Genomic DNA, 16,692 nt, shown 5'->3' on the forward strand with positions numbered 1-16,692 from the left:
AATATTTTGTGACCAAAAAAAAAAAAATTCCTCGAGTACTATTTTTCTGATGAATCAGAACTGGAAGTGATTAAGGGCTCAGTGCCTTAAAACAATGTGCCCTCATGTTGTTCCTCCATGTTTGTTAGAACATCAAACATCCTCTGTTAAGTAAGTGAAGGGGGGGTACTTAACAAATCTTCTAAGCAAGCCATAGATAAGTGCGTTGGCATGGTTTGAGGAAATGCATAGAAGATATTAAAAGTATTTATTTTATTGAGCTAATATTTCCTGCTGGAGATTAGAGTAGCAAATGGAGCCCACAGCTGTAAGAGAGATACTATTCATCAATTTAGTTTCTATTTATTTAGTCCCTAACTGTCAACTTGAACTTGAGTAGAAGTTTTTAAATTGTAACTTACTAAATGCTTATAAGAGTGTTCCTCAAATATAGAATCTCAGATTGTATTTTCATAACAATATACTTAGACTGATTTTATTTGAATTGAATTTTTTTTAAGGCATGCAGAATTCCAAATTTCTGAGAATCTTTAGGCTGACTATGATTTTGGTATGTTGTAGAGAATTATGATTTTAAGATCGTGTATTTTGATCATGCCAGTTTGGAAAATTCCTGATGCCATTTATAGCGCATTTCAGAAGGAAACATTTTTAAAGGCATTGTTTAAAAATCAGGGCTAGCTGTTTTCAGTGCAGGCTGCTGCCTCTTAGTTGTTGGAATCAGAGCACACTCGTTGCAAGTGGCTGTGGTCAGTCTAATCACCAGTGTCTTCTTCGTGGACATACCACTGTGGTTGTCATACAACTTAATTCTTGTTTTAGGTTTATAAAGGGAAGGGTGTCTGGGATGCAGATATAGGCCCTGAGGTGATCAGGAGGCACATAGTAGCTACAATAGTTAAGTTTCTTTAAACAATTTAAAAATTATCTATTCATTTTTAAAATTTGAATTAAAATTTTATAATTATTATTTCTTTTTTTTTATAATTATTATTTCTAATCGGAATTGCTTTCCAAGTTGTGTTAGTCTCTGCTATACAACAAAGTGAATTGTGTATATATATATATATATATATATATATATATCCCCTCCCTCTTGAACCTTTCCCTCCCACCCCCAATCCCACCCCTCTGGGTCGTCACAGAGAACCAGACTGGACTCCCTTCACACACGACAGTGTATATGCGTCAGTCCTCATCTTCCAGTTCACGCCACACTCCCCTTCCCCTTGTGTCCACATGTCCATTCTCTACATCCGCATCTCTACTCTTGCCCTGCAAATAGGTTCATCTGTACCATTTTTCTAGATCCCATGAATATGCATTAATATATGATATTTGCTTTTCTCATGGACCTTGAGCCTGTCATACAGGGTGAAGTCAGTTAGAAGTAGTTAAGTTTCAGTGAGGAGTTACTGTGTTCCAGGCACTCGAATAAAGAATTTGATGTCCTTTATTCCATGTGGAGACAGTGACTATTTTGCAGTAACTATGACTATCATCATTTTACAGGTGAGGAAATGACCAGCTCGAAGCAGATACTAACTTTCCCTGCCCCCTCACCCCCACCCCAATGAGCTGGCACGCGGTGGGGGCAGTGCATGGCAGAGCTGGGCTGCTCCTAAGAGGTTAGTCTTCTCCACTGAATGCCTGGGTGCGGTGGGGCTTCTCTTGCAGTGGGAACAAACCTGAGTGTTTAAAGATGGTCTTTCAAGCTCCTGAGGCAAAAGGTGGTAAGTGCAGATGACTGACTTAGCCTCCTCTCCCCCATCATAGAAATTCTCCTGCAAAACATCCATGTATTTCCGAGCAGGCTTTTCCATGGACGAGTTCGCGTGGGCACACGTTCAATTCAAGTGTGCTTTCCTCCAGGGGGCTCTTCCACAAGATTACAAAGACTGGGAACCTCGCCCATGATTATTAATATTTTAAAAAAATTTCTTCTGGCTTCTATCGGGGCCCTATCAGTTTCAAAGATCGCTGTCAGGGGTGGGAGCGACTGAAGTTGAAATGGCCTGAAAGCGGAAACGTCTCTTCAGAGCTGTGCAGCCGGTGGAATATTCATAGAGACGTAATCTGACACAGGATACAGAGTTGGTGTTGAAACTCAGCTCCAAACCATAGTTGCTATTTGTAAAACGGGTCCCTCAGGGACCGGCTGGGGATAAGGTAAACGGAGGTGAGGGGGGTTGGAGGGGGGCTGACTGAGCTGCAGAGTGACTGACACAGGCCCAGAGGAGGGGCTTCTGGCCACAGGGATTAGGGTTCTGTGGGGTGTTGGGGGGCGGGGGGGGGGGTAGGAGGGCCCAGCCCTTCGCATATGGGAAGGACCACCTCTCCCTCAGATGGGAGAACCCTTTCCCTCATGCCGCCTGTGTTTGAAGCTTGAACTTTGGAGGAATTGCTACAGAATCCTTATGCAGTTTGGCCAAATGGGGAAGTGACACCATTTGCTTTTTTTCCCTGACAGTCTTCTGGCCAGGATATTGATGAAAAAAAAAACCAAAATATGGCACCGTGGATCCCGATGAGTGTCACCTTCTGATGCTGAAATTCAATCTCAAAATGAACCAAAGGGACCATCTACTGATGACCCACGTTTCCTTTAAAGAATGCACACATCTCTCTCATTTCTTTTTCCCCTCTAGGAACTCTACTCATCTGTAGTTAATCTAAGAATTAACATTTAGCAGAATACTGCCTCAGTGCCTTAATGAGGTATGTGCCATGTGGCTCTGTTGATGAGAGCCCTGTGCTAATGAGGTCATGAGTTCAGTCCCCAGGAGGGCTGATTCACTTGTCCATGGTCCCCCTGTGGACCCCCTGAGGGTCACTGGTCACCAGTGACCTTCTGGGGAAGAATCAACACAAATTCTTCACTGTTTGTGGGAAAAAGCCAACTCACAGCAGATGCCTTGAGTTGACTTGGACCATGGCAGTGGTCCCAGGGGGTGACAAAATGGTACCCCAGAGGCTGCAAGGACTTCCTTCAGACTGTGACAGTGCTGTGCTTCCTGGGGTGGCCTCTGCGCTGGGAGATCCTGCGTCGGTGTTGGGAGAGGGGGCTCCATCCTGCAAGGAAAGGGGAATGTCTTCTAGAAACAGTCGGGGACGGCAGTGCCTATTCAAGAGGCAGATGGAGAGAATGCTTGAGGAGAACTTGGTTGAGCTTTCATGCATGCTAAGTCACTTCAGTCATGTTGGACTCTTTGAGACCCCGTGGAGTGTAGCCTGCCAGGCTCCTCGGTCCACAGGGTTCTCCAGGCAAGAATGGCAAGTTATCGATCAGAGCAGTACCACCAATACATCCTCCTACCTTTGAGAGGTTAAAGGATCTGGCCACTGTCCTCCCTTGTTGAACAGAGTATTGTTCATCCTTAGAAATATTTGCTCTTCCATAGGCAAAAAGTATAGCAATGTTACTATACTGTGTATTCCTTTCACTAACAGCAAAACTGACTATTTTTATGTGACCATTTTAACATCTTTTTAGCAAATTTCCTGTTAATGTTCTTAAGACCCATATATTTGAGGGGCCAGTATATGTAACCCTCTCTACTTTATGGGCTATTGTAATAACTGGTTGAAATAAACTCCTTGAATATGTTTGAAACCTACACAGCAGCTCACAGCTGTGTTGACCAAGTTTGTGGTCTGTAGGGTGAGAGTCAGAGGGAATGGCCACCTGGAGACAGCTGGGCTGAGTCGATGGGCACCCAATGAAGGTGTGGGAGGCTCTCTCCGAGGACTGGAGGGCAGAGGCACCTGAGAGGAAGTCAATGAAGCCTTGACCTTGAGATTTGCTCCTGAGAGAAGGCTGCTGGAAATAGACAAGGTCAGAGGCAATACAGGGGCTGGCAACTCGAAATGGGAGCCAGTTAGAAATGGAAGCGAGGAAAAAAAAGAAAAAAGAAACGGAAGGGAGCACCGTGGGCCGGGGAGTTAAAGAAAGCCAAGGAGATGGTGCCCAGGGCTGGTCTGGACCTCCCCAAGGCGGGGGTCGGGCAGGCACCTCTTCAGATGTCCTCAAACCATCATCCGACAGCAAACACCAGCTGTGTCGCTTCTCTGAAAATGCATCTGAATCCCTGTGTGACCAAGACAGGCGTGTTTCCGAAGAGAAGGGGAAACCAGCACCGCTGCACACAGCTGTGGTCTTGTGTGGTCCCACCCATCTTCTCAGAAAGTCCCTGGAGTAGCCACACCTAAGAAGGGCAAGTGACAGACATAGATAAGCGGCCATTGAGTGAAGATGCGATCCTGCAGTAAAGTCCCCCCAGCATATACACAGCCCCGCTGATGTGAAATTCTATATATTCGTTATCTAGTTATGAGCTTCCCAGGTGGCTCAGTGGTAAAGAACCTGTCTGCCAGTGCAGGAGATGCAGGAGATGCGGATTCGATCCCTGGGTTGGGAAGATCCTCTGGAGAAGGAAATGGCAACCCACTCCAGTGTTCTTGCCTGGGAAATTCCATGCACGGAGGAGCCTGACAGGCTACAGTCTATGGGGTCGAAAAGAGTCAGATATAACTGAAAGGCTGAACAAAAACAACAGCAAATATATAATTATATATACATGTGTTATACTTAGGTATGTATATGTAAGTTATAATTATGTTATACTGAAGTTGTACTCCAGTTGGACACAACTGACGTGACTTAACACATACACATGTTAAGTATAAATATACTTAATATACATTGTATCATTTTGTATACAACACAGGGATATAGGCGTACGCGTGCCTGCCTCTGGTAATCTTCAGAGAGTGGTAGTGAGTTGTGAGGGGGAGAAAGAATTAGCTTTGCTTTTACTCCATTTCTAAGTGTTGTTTCCCTTGTTACAACTATTATATAGTCCTTCTTTAATTTGGAAGTGATCCAATCAAGAAAACAAAACACTCCACCCCGCATCAGGGTCAGCAATTTAGGAGGTGATGGGAGCTGAGTTCTGGGATGCTGCTGACTTGGACAGAGGAGCCCCTGCAGCCCCTGAGAACCACACCTGGCCCCTCGGACACTGAACTCATGGCTGCCTAGCACTCAGATGACGGGGGAGCTGTGCCTCCTTGGCAGGCAGGACCCTGCCAACAGGTAAGACTTCCTGGCCTGGGAGTAAACACAGGCATTCCTTCCAGATCAGGTGTGCATGTCTGTCTGGCAGAGAGGAGGCAGGGATCAATTGCAGGGGAAAGAACTTGAGCTTGTGAGGGAGGAAAAGGGAGAGCTTTTCTTCCTCAGTTCAAGAGCTGCCTCAGCAGCCAATGACAGAGTATCTGCCTGGCGTTTTATGTTCTTTTACACCAGGTAAAGCTGCTTTCAGCCAACGATATTCCCTGTGCCAGGGACTGTGCACAGACTGGGAGATGAATTGGGGGACAGACTGTGATGATCTCTGACCTTCTGGAGGCTCAGCTGAGCTGGGGAGATGGATGCTTCATGAGGGACTAAGCTAACAGAGGAAATGATGCTCTGAAGGAAGTGGAAATGGGTGACTATCAGGGCTGGACTGTTTTGGATTTGAAGGCAATGCAAGCACTTTCTGAGGAGAGTAACTTTAAACCAAATTAACAATTGTGGTGCTGGAGAAGACTCTTGAGAGTCACTTGGACTGCAAGGAGATCCAACCAGTTAATCCTTAAAGAAGTCAAACCTGAACATTTGTTGGAAGGGCCGATGCTGAAGCTCCAATACTTTGGCCACATGATGCGAAGAGCCGACTCGTTGGAAAAGATCCTGATACTGGGAAAGATTGAGGGCAGGTGGAGAAGGGGGCAACAAAGGATGAGAAAGTTGGATGGCATCACTGACTCAATGGATATGAGTTTAAGAACACTCTGGGAGATGGTGAAGGACAGGAAAGCCTGGCGTGCTGCAGCTCATGGGATTGCAGAGTCAGATGTGTTCAGTCGATCCTGAACAATAAGAGCAACAATGAGGAGACGGGGCCAGAGGGTGGAGGAAGGCAGAGGCAACTCAGCCTCTCCACAGAGTGTACTGCAGAGCAGTGAGCTGTCAGGATGAGGTCTGAGAGGCCGTCAGGCATCAGATCACATCTGGCCCCATACATGCTTTATGGTTTGTGTTTTTTTAATCTTTTAAAATTAATTTTTATGGGAGTATAGTTGCTTTACAATGTCGTTAGTTTCTGGGTATCTCTTTTTTTGGATTTCCTTCCCATTTAAGTCACCACGGAGCATTCCCTGTGCTCTATAGTAGGTTCTCATCAGTTATGGTACCATTATCAATAGTGTATATGCATCAGTCCTAATCTCCCAATTCATCTCACCCTCCCTGTGCTTCAGATTTGGAAGTTTGATTTCACCCTAAATGTCAAGGCAAGGTAAAGTGTGCTCAGAAATCCAACATCTTAGCACCTCGCTGAAGCACTTCCAACTCAGCCCATATAAAGATCTGTTGACTGAGCACAAAATAAACAGATTGATGTTCTGTGAGTGGAAATCATCCTGTTTTACTTTATTCTATTTTTAAACTTTTGTTTTGACCCCAATTACATGAAAAATCATTCCCGTTTAGATCCATTTTTGTTAAAAGACCAAGCTTACAGTGATGAAAATACAAAGGCTGATGTTGAGAAGCCAGCCTGAAGTGAAAGGAAAAGTTGATGAGACACTGTCTGCAGGACCTGGATTGTGTGAAGCACTTTCAGAAACCATCACCTGTCATATAGATGAAAGGCTTGGTGAGGCCACCCCCCCGTGTGAGGTCCCAGGAACGTGTATCTCTGTTCCAGGGAACTTTCCTGGTTGTTGTTTAGCTGCTCACTTGTGTCCAACTCTTGAGACTCCATGAACTGTAGCCCACCAGGCTCCTCTGTCCACGGGGTTTCCCAGGCAAGAATACTGCAGTGGGTTGCCATTTCCTTCTCCAGGGCATCTTTCCAACCTAGGGATCAAACCCGGGTCTCCTGCATTGCAGGCGGATTCTTGGATTCTTCACCTTCTACTACATAATATTTTGGTAAGGATGAAAAGAAGAGAATGACAATATCGGGCATGCAAGAGATGTTCAAGAAATATTAGCATTTTTATTCCTTTAAGTAAGTAAGTAAGTGTTAGTTGCTCAGTCATGCCTGACTCTTTGCAACCCCATGGACTGCAGCCCACTAGGCTCCTCTGTCCATGAGATTTTCCAGGCAAGGATACTGGAGTGGGTTGCCATTTCCTTCTCCAGGGGATCTTCCCAACCCAGGGATTAAACCCGGGTCTCCTGCACTGCAGGCAGATTCTTTACCAACTGAGCTACAAGGAATTTAAGGCTTCCCTAGTGGCTCAGATGATAAAGAATCCACCTGCAATGCAGGAGACCTGGGTTCAATCCCCAGCCCCCTCCCTGCCCCTGCCCAGGTCAGGAAGATCCCCTGGAGGAGGAAATGGCAACCCACTCCAGTATTCTTTCCTGGAGAATCCCATGGACAGAGGAGCCTGGAGGATTACAGTTCATGGGGTCGCAAAGAGTGGGACATGACTGAACGACTAAGCACACACACCCTCAATAATTTAATAAACCCTTCCAAAAATAGAACTTCTTTCAGAGTAGAATCCTACCCATTTTTGGTTGATGGACTATCCAAAAGGACACCGGATCCCTTTATTTGACTCTTGGTAAGTTGACTTTGCACTTTAAAAAGGAAAAAGGAGAAACCTGTAGTCCTTCAAACAATGACTCCTTTTAAAACCTACGTTGGATTCCGATTTCAAAGAATATTCTTATTAACATAGTTCCTTACAAATGGAGTGCCACTCATCAAATATTTATAAGGAGTAGCCTGAGAAGCCAGCGTAGCGCTTGGCGAGCCTGGGGACATTTCCCACATGCGCTGTGGGGTGGCATAGGCAGGGGACACCCTTTAATTTTGTGGCATGGTTTGGGGGCTCCAGCATGCGCTGGTCTTGGCATGGTTTCTCCCGGCTCTGGGCCTGATCCGACCCCGTTCAGGACTCCCATGTAGCTCGGCCTTGCAGGCAACTCACTTTGAAGTCCACAGGGGCTCTTTGAATAGAAAACATACACAACGGGGCGCTGATGCAAATAGGAATCTAGGCCTGATGTATGTGGGGAATAAAGGTGCTTCTCACCCCAAATATTAGCTCTTTAGCCAGGAAACGACGGTTTGATCATTAAATAAAAGAGCCCCTCCTTACCTCAAAAACTCCACAATCTACCACCAAAGCTTCTCCATCCATTTGCTCAGAAATGATAAACCTGCTAATTACCTGCAAGTTTTAATTAAGCAACAGATACAGGCAGTGCAGGGCTGACTGGTTTGGCTTCAAGCATATCAATAAACTAAACATTCTCAATTCCAGGGCAACTTGCTCAGTGATAAAAAAAAAAACAAAAAACAAAAAACTAAACATCACTATCTTTTGAAATATCACTCATTGAGCGTGATCATTTAGAAAAATATCTCTATTAGAGATAGTTAGAGATGTTTTTTGGTTGAAAAATGTGATCGCCGATGGAGTGCAAAGCTGTGATTTGTAGACAGGCTAAGTAAATTAAATCACTCACTGTCTTTTTTCCTTTTTCTTTTTTTTTTTCCAATGGCTTTAAAAGTTAAAGGTAATTTGCAAGGAAAACGCTCCGTTTGAATTGGTTTGTAATATCTGTTAATGATCTTTAAAAAATCCACTTATTCACAATTCTGCCCCTGAGGGAATAGCGGTGTGCTATCAGAAAAATTTCTAAAGTCTGAAATGTCATTAGCGAGTGATTTCTTTGAAGTAAAAAGCCCCGAAAAAATAAATTATATAAGGTATACAAGTGCGCAGGACAATCACTTTGATGAATAATATCTGTGTTTTTCATGCCGAAAAATACAACAATTGAGATCCAGGCTGCTAAATTACAGAGCCGTCTTTTGAATTACCTCCGTGTAGGCATACCTGCTCTGTTTATTTCACACGTATATTGAGTTCTCCCATATATTTATAGACTGTTGATGTAAAAACAGTAGTGTTAGGACCAATTTTGATTATATTCCTCGTGTTTACTTTTTGGAAACACAAGGTGTTGCCTAACTACAAGGCTACAGGTGTGTCTTCCAGGAGGAAGACAATGGCTTGTTTGAGCCCAGCACCCTGGATGGAAGAGCCAGGTGTCCAAATAGAGGTGCAAATGCCAGACAGTGCCTGGATGGTTCACTACTAGATAACAGAGCTGTGAAATCCCACACCAAAGGGAAAATTTCCTTCCTGACCCCAGCTGGCTATCAGTTTTTTTTTTTTTTTTTTGCCTGGAAGCAGAGGCGTCTTTGTAATATAATAGCAGTCCATGTAACTGTGGATGCTGTTTCGGCTGCTATAAATAGCTCATCTTTTTTTTTTTTTTTAAGGGAGGAGTTGGATTTTACTAAAGCATTGGCTAGAGGTTAATTATCCATTTCCTAAGAAAGTATTTCCTCCTAGACAGCCTCAATTTGTTACCTTTTAATCCCGCTTTACATAATAAGGCTGGAAATACAAGCGTCTCCTCCAGGTCCTTCATTGTTGACATAATTTCATACAACGGCTCTTTCATTTTTTTTTTCCCCTTATACATTCCTCACCTCTTTGCTCAACTGCAGAGGGTCCCAGTTTTATTCATGGTTCCTCAGGGAAAGGCATTCACTTTTCCCGATCCAACTGACCTATAGTCACAGGTGTGTATGTGTGGTCCTTTCCACTTTCTACTCTGGAGCCAACATCAGGAGGGCACATTGAACCCAGGTAACTGCAAACTACTATTTTTTAAGACATATTCTATTTATTTATTTGGCTGTGCCGGGTCTAAGCTGTGGCCGTCAGGATCTTTGATCTTCACTGGGGCATGTGAGATTTTTAGTTGTACCATGTTACTCTCAGTTTTGGCATGTGGCATCTAGTTCCCTGACCATGGATCAAATGCAGGTCCCCTGCATTGGGAGCATGAAGTCTTAGCCATTGGACCACCGAGAAAGTCCCAAGACTGGTTTTAAAAAAGATCTTCTACACTATTTTCTGTGTTAGTCCCTCCATGTGCTTCACTGAAGAAATCAACACTTGAAAATTTTGGGGATTCTTTATTGAGGCTCCACATATGGAAGCTGCAAAGAGCAGAAACACGTGACTCCACGGATTATCCTGGTGGGAATGCATCCCAGTAACCACCCCCAGGTAAGAAAAAGAACCTAGCCGTTGTCCCTGATGGCCCCAGGTGATGGTGTCCCTTCTTCCTCCTCAGAGATAGCCACCGTCCTAATATCTGATCCCATAGATTGTTTTTCTCTTTTCTTGAGTAACACTCTATAAATGGAATCATATGGTATCTGTTCTTTTGTGTCTGTCTTTATCTTTTCAACATTATGTTTGTGAGCTATATCTATGTTGTTGGGTGTCATTATAGTATTTTTTCCCCTGTTGTATTTCCTTCCATTCTCACAGTTACATAGCATAGCTTACTATTTTATAATAGTAGTTTATCATTTTACTCCTGATCAATGTTTGGGTTGTTTCAGTTCTAGGCTAATTCAGAGAGGGCTGCTGTGGGCTTTCTTGCGGATGTCTTTGGTGGGTGTGTGCGTGCATTTCTGTTGCATGTGTAGGGAACTACTATGTTGCAGGGCATGGCTTTAATAAGTCAGTTTTGCAAAGGATTTTGTCAGTTTCTATTCCCACCAGCAAGTGGGAGGGTTATGCTGCTCTTCTTCCTCGTTCATATTTGGTTCTCTTAGTCTTTTTGATTTTGGGCTCTCTGGGGGTACATAGTTGAATTTCATTGTGGTTTTAATTTGACTTACCAGATTTACTAATAAGTTGAACATCTTTTCATGTACACTGGCTATTTGGGTATCTTTTTTTTCCCATTTATTTTTATTAGTTGAAGGCTAATTACTTTACAATATTGTAGTGGTTTTTGCCATACATTGACATGAATCAGCCATGGATTTACATGTGTTCCCCATATTTGGGTATCCTGAGAATGGGCTTTTGCAAATGTCCTGCTGATTTTTCTGTTGTATTGTTCATCTTTTCTTTCAGATTTATAAGTATCTTACTGAGATACTTATATTCTGAATATGATCCTTTTTTGTTTATGTATATTGCAAATGTCTTATACTACCCTGAGCTTGACTTTTCACTCACTTTATGGTGTCTTTGGTTGAGTGGAAGATTTTAATTTTACTGTACTTTAACTTACCAATATTTTCCTTTATAGTTAATGCTTCCTATGTCATATTTAAGAAAGCTTTGCTTTCCTGACGGTCATGAAAATATTCTTGTGTATTATCTTCTGGAAACATCATATCAATAATTTCACCTTTCTCATTTAGATCTGTAATCTACATGGTAGTGACTTTCACATATGGTGTGATGTTGGGATCAAGTCTGTTTATTCTTCCATCATATCCACTTACCTTGCACCATTAATAGAAAGAACTTCTTTTCTCCAGTACTCTGAAACATTTTTCCCATAAATTAAGTGCTCACTTATTTATAGGCTGATCCTATGTTTTTCCCATTTATTCTGTTAATGTGATGAACTATACAAGAAGTTTTTGAATGTCAAACCAGCCTTGCATTTCTGGACTAAACTGAATTTGGTTATGATATTTATTTTATGTGCTAACACATGTTTTGATAATTTTTACAATATGTATAAAAGAAATTTACCTGTAATTATTTTTTAGTGTAATATCCCTGCCAGGTATGCTACCAAGATTTAGCTAGCTCATAAAACAAATTGAGAAGCATTCTCATTACGTTCTTTAAAAACTTAAAACATGAATACATGTGTGTGTGCTCATTTGTGTCCGACTCTTTACAACACCATGGACTATAGCTCACCAGGCTCCTCTGTCCATGTGATTTGCCAGGCAAGAATATTGGAATGGGTTTCCATTTCCTCCTAATCTAATATGGTGATTATATGTAGTTTGTCCTAGCATCAATCCTGGGTCAGGAAGATCTCCTGGAGAAAGGAATGGCTACCCACTTCAGTACTCTTGCCTGGGGAATTCCATGAACAGAGGAGCCTGGTAGGATACAGTCCATGGGGTCACAAAGATTCAGATATGACTGAGCAACTAATACCTGTCCTGAGTATACTACTCAGGTTTCTCCAGAGAAACGAACCAATTGCATATCTGCAGATATATATATATATATGTAAGAACAGACCTACTATAGGAATTGGCTAGCACAGTTACAGAGGCCAAGAAGTTGCTTGATCTGCTGTCAGCAAACGGGGAGCCAGGAAAGCTAACGGTGTAACCTTGTCCAAATCTGAAGGCCTGACTACTGGGGGGTTGAGGACTGGGGGATGGGCAGTGGTATAAGTCCTGGTTGGATTCTTTTTAAATTGAAGTGGAGTTGATTTACAGTATTATATTGGTTTCAGATATACGGCACAGTGATTCAGTATTTTTATAGAGTATGCTCCATGAAAAGTTATTGTAAGATAATGGAATACACCTGTGCTATACATAGAGTTGCAAAGAGTTGGACATGACTGAAGTGATTGAACATGAGCATATACCTGGTTGGATTCTGAAGGCCCGAGCACTGGGAGCTCCTGTGTCCAAGGGCAGGAGAAGACGGGTGTCCCAGGTGAGGCAGAAAGAAAACTCACCCTTCCTCTGTCTTTCTGTCTTGTGCAGACGTTCAGTGAATGGCATGCTTCTCACTGCAATGTTGAGGGTGATCCTTTTAACTCCATCCACCCATTCGAAGGCCAGTCTCCTCCAGAAACGCCCTCAACAGACACACCCAGAAATATGTTTCAACAGCTCTCTGGGCCTCCCTTAGCCCCATCAAGTTAACCCATCATGCCAACCATCACAGTAAGTATTCATCACAATTATATTCCATTCCAGGTTTCTCTATATTTCAAATTAGACTTTTGGCAGAAAACTGGTTTCATGTGAGTTTTGCACCTGCATGCATGCTCAGTCCTATCCAACTCTTTGGGACACCATGGACTGTAGCCCACCAGGCTCCTCTGTCCATGGGATTTCCCAGGCAAGCATACTGGAGTGGGTAGTCATGCCCTCCTCCAGGGCATCTTCCTGACCTATCTCCTGTGTCTCCTGCATTATAGGTGATTCTTTACTGATGAACCATCTGGAGAGCCCATGGAAAGGTCAGTAGGAGTTAGACTGTTTTCCAGGCGCTCTTACATGGCACTTGGCAGTAAGCTTACGTACTCAAGGCTGACCTTTGTCACTGAGTCTCAATCCTAGGACCCGTTGTCAAGGTCCGTCTTGGGTTTGAAGAAGAACCTGTGAGAGGACAACTTTCTGGACATAGGGCAAGCATTCAGATAAACACCTGATCCCAGTGAGAATCTTCAAAACCAATTTCATCTCCCCCTTTTGAACCTTCGATCACTGCTCCACCGGCCTGTTCTTTTTAATCTCCTTCAGTACTGTGCCTCTCATAGCTCACCCATCTCTCCACACCTACTTGCTGTGGTCCTCTGGGCTATGGCATTTCTAGTACACCCAGTCTTCATTTCATCCTCTTCTCAGACATCCAAGTGCTCACTCCAAAATGGAAAGTGGGTGGGGCTTCCCTGGTGGCTCAGTGGTAAAGATACACCTGCCAAGGCAGGAGACATGGATTCAATCCCTGGTTCAGGAAGATCCCACATGCCACAGAGCAACTAAGTCCATGTGCCACAACCATTGAGCCTGTGCTCTAGAGTCACAACTACTGAGCCCATGTACCCCAGAGCCCGTGCACCCCAGCAAGAGAAGCCGCTGCAGTGAGAAGCCCAAGCACTGCAACTGAAGAGGAGCCTCTGCTCATCACAGCTAGAGATAAAAGCCCGGACAGCAGTGAAGATTCAGCACAGCCAGAGAACAACAGCAACCAGAAAACAGCATAGAAAGCTGGCCCCCTCAGCTTTTCACCGTAGAGAGCTCCGCGGTGGCTTTGCAAGGTGAAGTGCAGGCTCACGCACACGCACACACACATGGAGCCGCTCTGGCCGGCTCTTCCGTCCTCCCCAGCCTGCCCCCTCCCCTGCAGCACCTCCAGCCGCCCTTGGTTCCCGGTGTGCACGTGGGGTCCTTTCGCGCCAACCTTTGTCTGTGTTGCTCTTCCTGCCAGGCATGGGCTGTCCATGGCTTCCTCCTGGACAACCCACCGTTTAGCCATCAGCTCAGGCCAGAACCCTTGAGCCCTCCCAGCTGGGGCTTGTGTGGTCTCCTGGCCGGTGCCTCATCTCTGTGATGAGATGGTGAGCTCTTGGCAGGCAGAGTCCAGGTCTCAGCCTGGTGGAGAGCAGGTGATCAATAAACACGTATAAATTCAAACAGAAGGGACAACACTGACTAGGGACTGGCTTCCATTTCATTTCAACTTTATTCATTTATCTACTTGGCTGTCTTGGCTCCTGGTTGCGGCACTCAGGATCTTCCTTGCGTCGTATGGATCTTTTAAAAAATTCATTTATTTTTAACTGGAGGATAGTTACTTTATGTTTTTGTGTTGGCTTCTGCGACATAGCGATATGAATCAGCCACAGGCATCCACACCTCCCCTCCCTCTAAAACCGTCCTGTTCCCTCCTCCTACCCCACCGCTCTGGGCATCACAGACCGCCGGCCTGAGCCCCCCGTGTTACACGGCAGCTCCCGCCGGCTCTGTCTTACACACGGTGTGTATATGTCAGTGCCGCTCTCCCCGTTTGTCCTACCCTCTCCTTTCCCCACCGTGTCCCCAGGTCTGTTCTCTATGTCTGTGTCTCCATTGCTGCCCTGAAAATGGGTTCATCAGTACTGTATTTCTAAATTACAATATATGTGTTCATATACACTATTTGTTTTTCTCTTTCTGACATTTTGCTCTGTATACTATGCTGAATTATCTTCCTAGATTCCCTATCTGTGCGTTAGCATACCATATCTGTTTTTCTCTGACTTACTTCACTCTGTATAATAGGCTCTAGGTTCATCCACCTTACTAGAATCTTGTGTTGAGGTACATGAACTTTCTTTTGCAGTGCAAACGGGCTTAGTTGCTCCAAGGCATGTGGGATCTTAGTTCCGCGACCAGGCATTGAACTCATGTTCCTTGCATTGCAAGGCAGATTCTTAACTCCTGGACCACCAGGGAATTCCCTTATTTCATCTTTTTGGAAGCCTGAGGTGGACTAGGATGGCCCAAATGCCATGCCCAGAAGGGAGACAAGAAGGCCCAGGCGATGGAAAATCTGCTAATGCAATCTCTTCCTCGGACTAAATTCGACTCAAATAGTGAAAACTCTCTTCCAATAGCATCCGTTTCTGTAGAATGGATTAGCAGCAAGGATTTCCTATACAGATTTTTCCAGAGTAACAAATTCAAACCACTTACTCTAAGAATTTTAATGAAAAAAAAAAAAAAATCCTGCTTAAAAGGCATCTGACCAAGATCCTTCCCCTTTTCTCTTATTAATAAAAGAGTTTACACAGAAACTCTGTAAGAGATTGTGTAAGAGGTTCGCAAGGATTGCTGAAGTCTCCACTAGACGTGTACTTTCACTTTGTGAAATTGGCTACACCCTCCAAATGGTATCACACAGAAATGGACTTTCTGGGGCTTGTCTCTATGAATGGGTTTTAGCTGCACAGTGGTGCCATTCATTTTATTTGGCCCACGTATTGCCAGTCCATTCTAAATTTGGCCTTAATTATTTTTCCTTTCACAAAAATATTTTGTGAGATCTTTTTGAACCCCGACGACTTCCTTCTTGTCCCTTAAACCAGAATCCAGGAGTGTTATTTTTGTTCTCCTCTAATTAAAATAATTGCTTGCTTCTTTTTAACTAGATTCGTGCAGTTATTAGCCTAATACATGGATGGGTGCCACGCGGTGCTTAAGAGACAGAATGAGAAGTGATCGTGTAACTTCACATGAAAAAGATTCCCTAGTGCCAAGGAGCATTTTCCCTTTTCAGCTGGCATTTTAGAAGAGCCTTTAATAAATTTGCCCCCCCTCCCACACCCCACCACCCCCTTACTAAAAGACGATTAACTGAAAGAATAGTCCTATTTTCTTCGTTAGGTACACAGCTCACCCAGGACAATTTGAAGAGGGGCACTTGATATGCTGGGTAGGGTACAAAGACCTGGGCTCTGGTTTTAATTTCTGCCCCTGTTTTGTCTTCCAGAATAACTGTGTGTGAAGGGTGAAAGCCCCATGTCTCTGAAGCCAGTGGGTGTTCACAAGAGGATTATGGGAACAGGGACAGAAGTGCCTGGATGTACTGTTCAGAGCTGGCAGGACCCGACCTCTAAAAGGAAGACTTAAAATGATGTTTTTGACATCAACACTTTCCCCAAAGCTGATGTAAGTCCTGGGGTTTTGGCAAAGGCCCACAGGCTACCTCTGACCTGTTGTCTCTTTTTTTTTTTAAAAATTATTTATTAATTTATTTTTGGCTGCACTGGGTCTTTGTTGCTACACAGACTTTTCTCTAGATGCAGTGAGCAGGGGCTACTCTCTACTTGCGGTGCACGGCCTGCTCATCTCGGTGGCTTCTCTTGCTACAGAGCACAGGCTCTATGGCGTGCGGGCTTCAGTAGTTGCGGTGCATAGCCTCAGTCGTTGCAGCTCAAAGACTCTAGACGGTAAGCTCAGAAGTCAGGGCACATGGGCTTAGTTGCTGCATGGCATGTTGGATCTTATTTCCTGGACCAGGGATCACCTGCATTGGCAGGCAGAT

At 44.2% G+C, this 16,692-nt stretch overlaps 2 long non-coding RNA genes across 2 annotated transcripts in view; both read left to right on the plus strand.

The window, feature by feature from the left end:
* The window catches only part of LOC133065621 (uncharacterized), a 29,363-nt gene extending 26,809 nt beyond the window's left edge, over positions 1-2,554 (plus strand). Inside the window, exons 2-3 of the long non-coding RNA XR_009694919.1 lie at positions 1,513-1,628; positions 2,471-2,554. This is a non-coding gene — a long non-coding RNA (uncharacterized LOC133065621). The remainder of the gene's footprint in view (positions 1-1,512; positions 1,629-2,470) is intronic.
* Positions 2,555-9,969: 7,415 nt separating this feature from the next.
* Positions 9,970-16,206, plus strand: LOC133065622 (uncharacterized). The gene is made up of 3 exons (XR_009694920.1): positions 9,970-10,158; positions 12,642-12,824; positions 16,138-16,206. It is a non-coding gene; the product is annotated as an uncharacterized LOC133065622 (long non-coding RNA).
* The last annotated feature ends 486 nt before the right edge of the window (positions 16,207-16,692 follow it).

Source organism: Dama dama, chromosome 11, assembly GCF_033118175.1.
Source record: "Dama dama isolate Ldn47 chromosome 11, ASM3311817v1, whole genome shotgun sequence".
Lineage (NCBI taxonomy): Eukaryota > Metazoa > Chordata > Mammalia > Artiodactyla > Cervidae > Dama > Dama dama.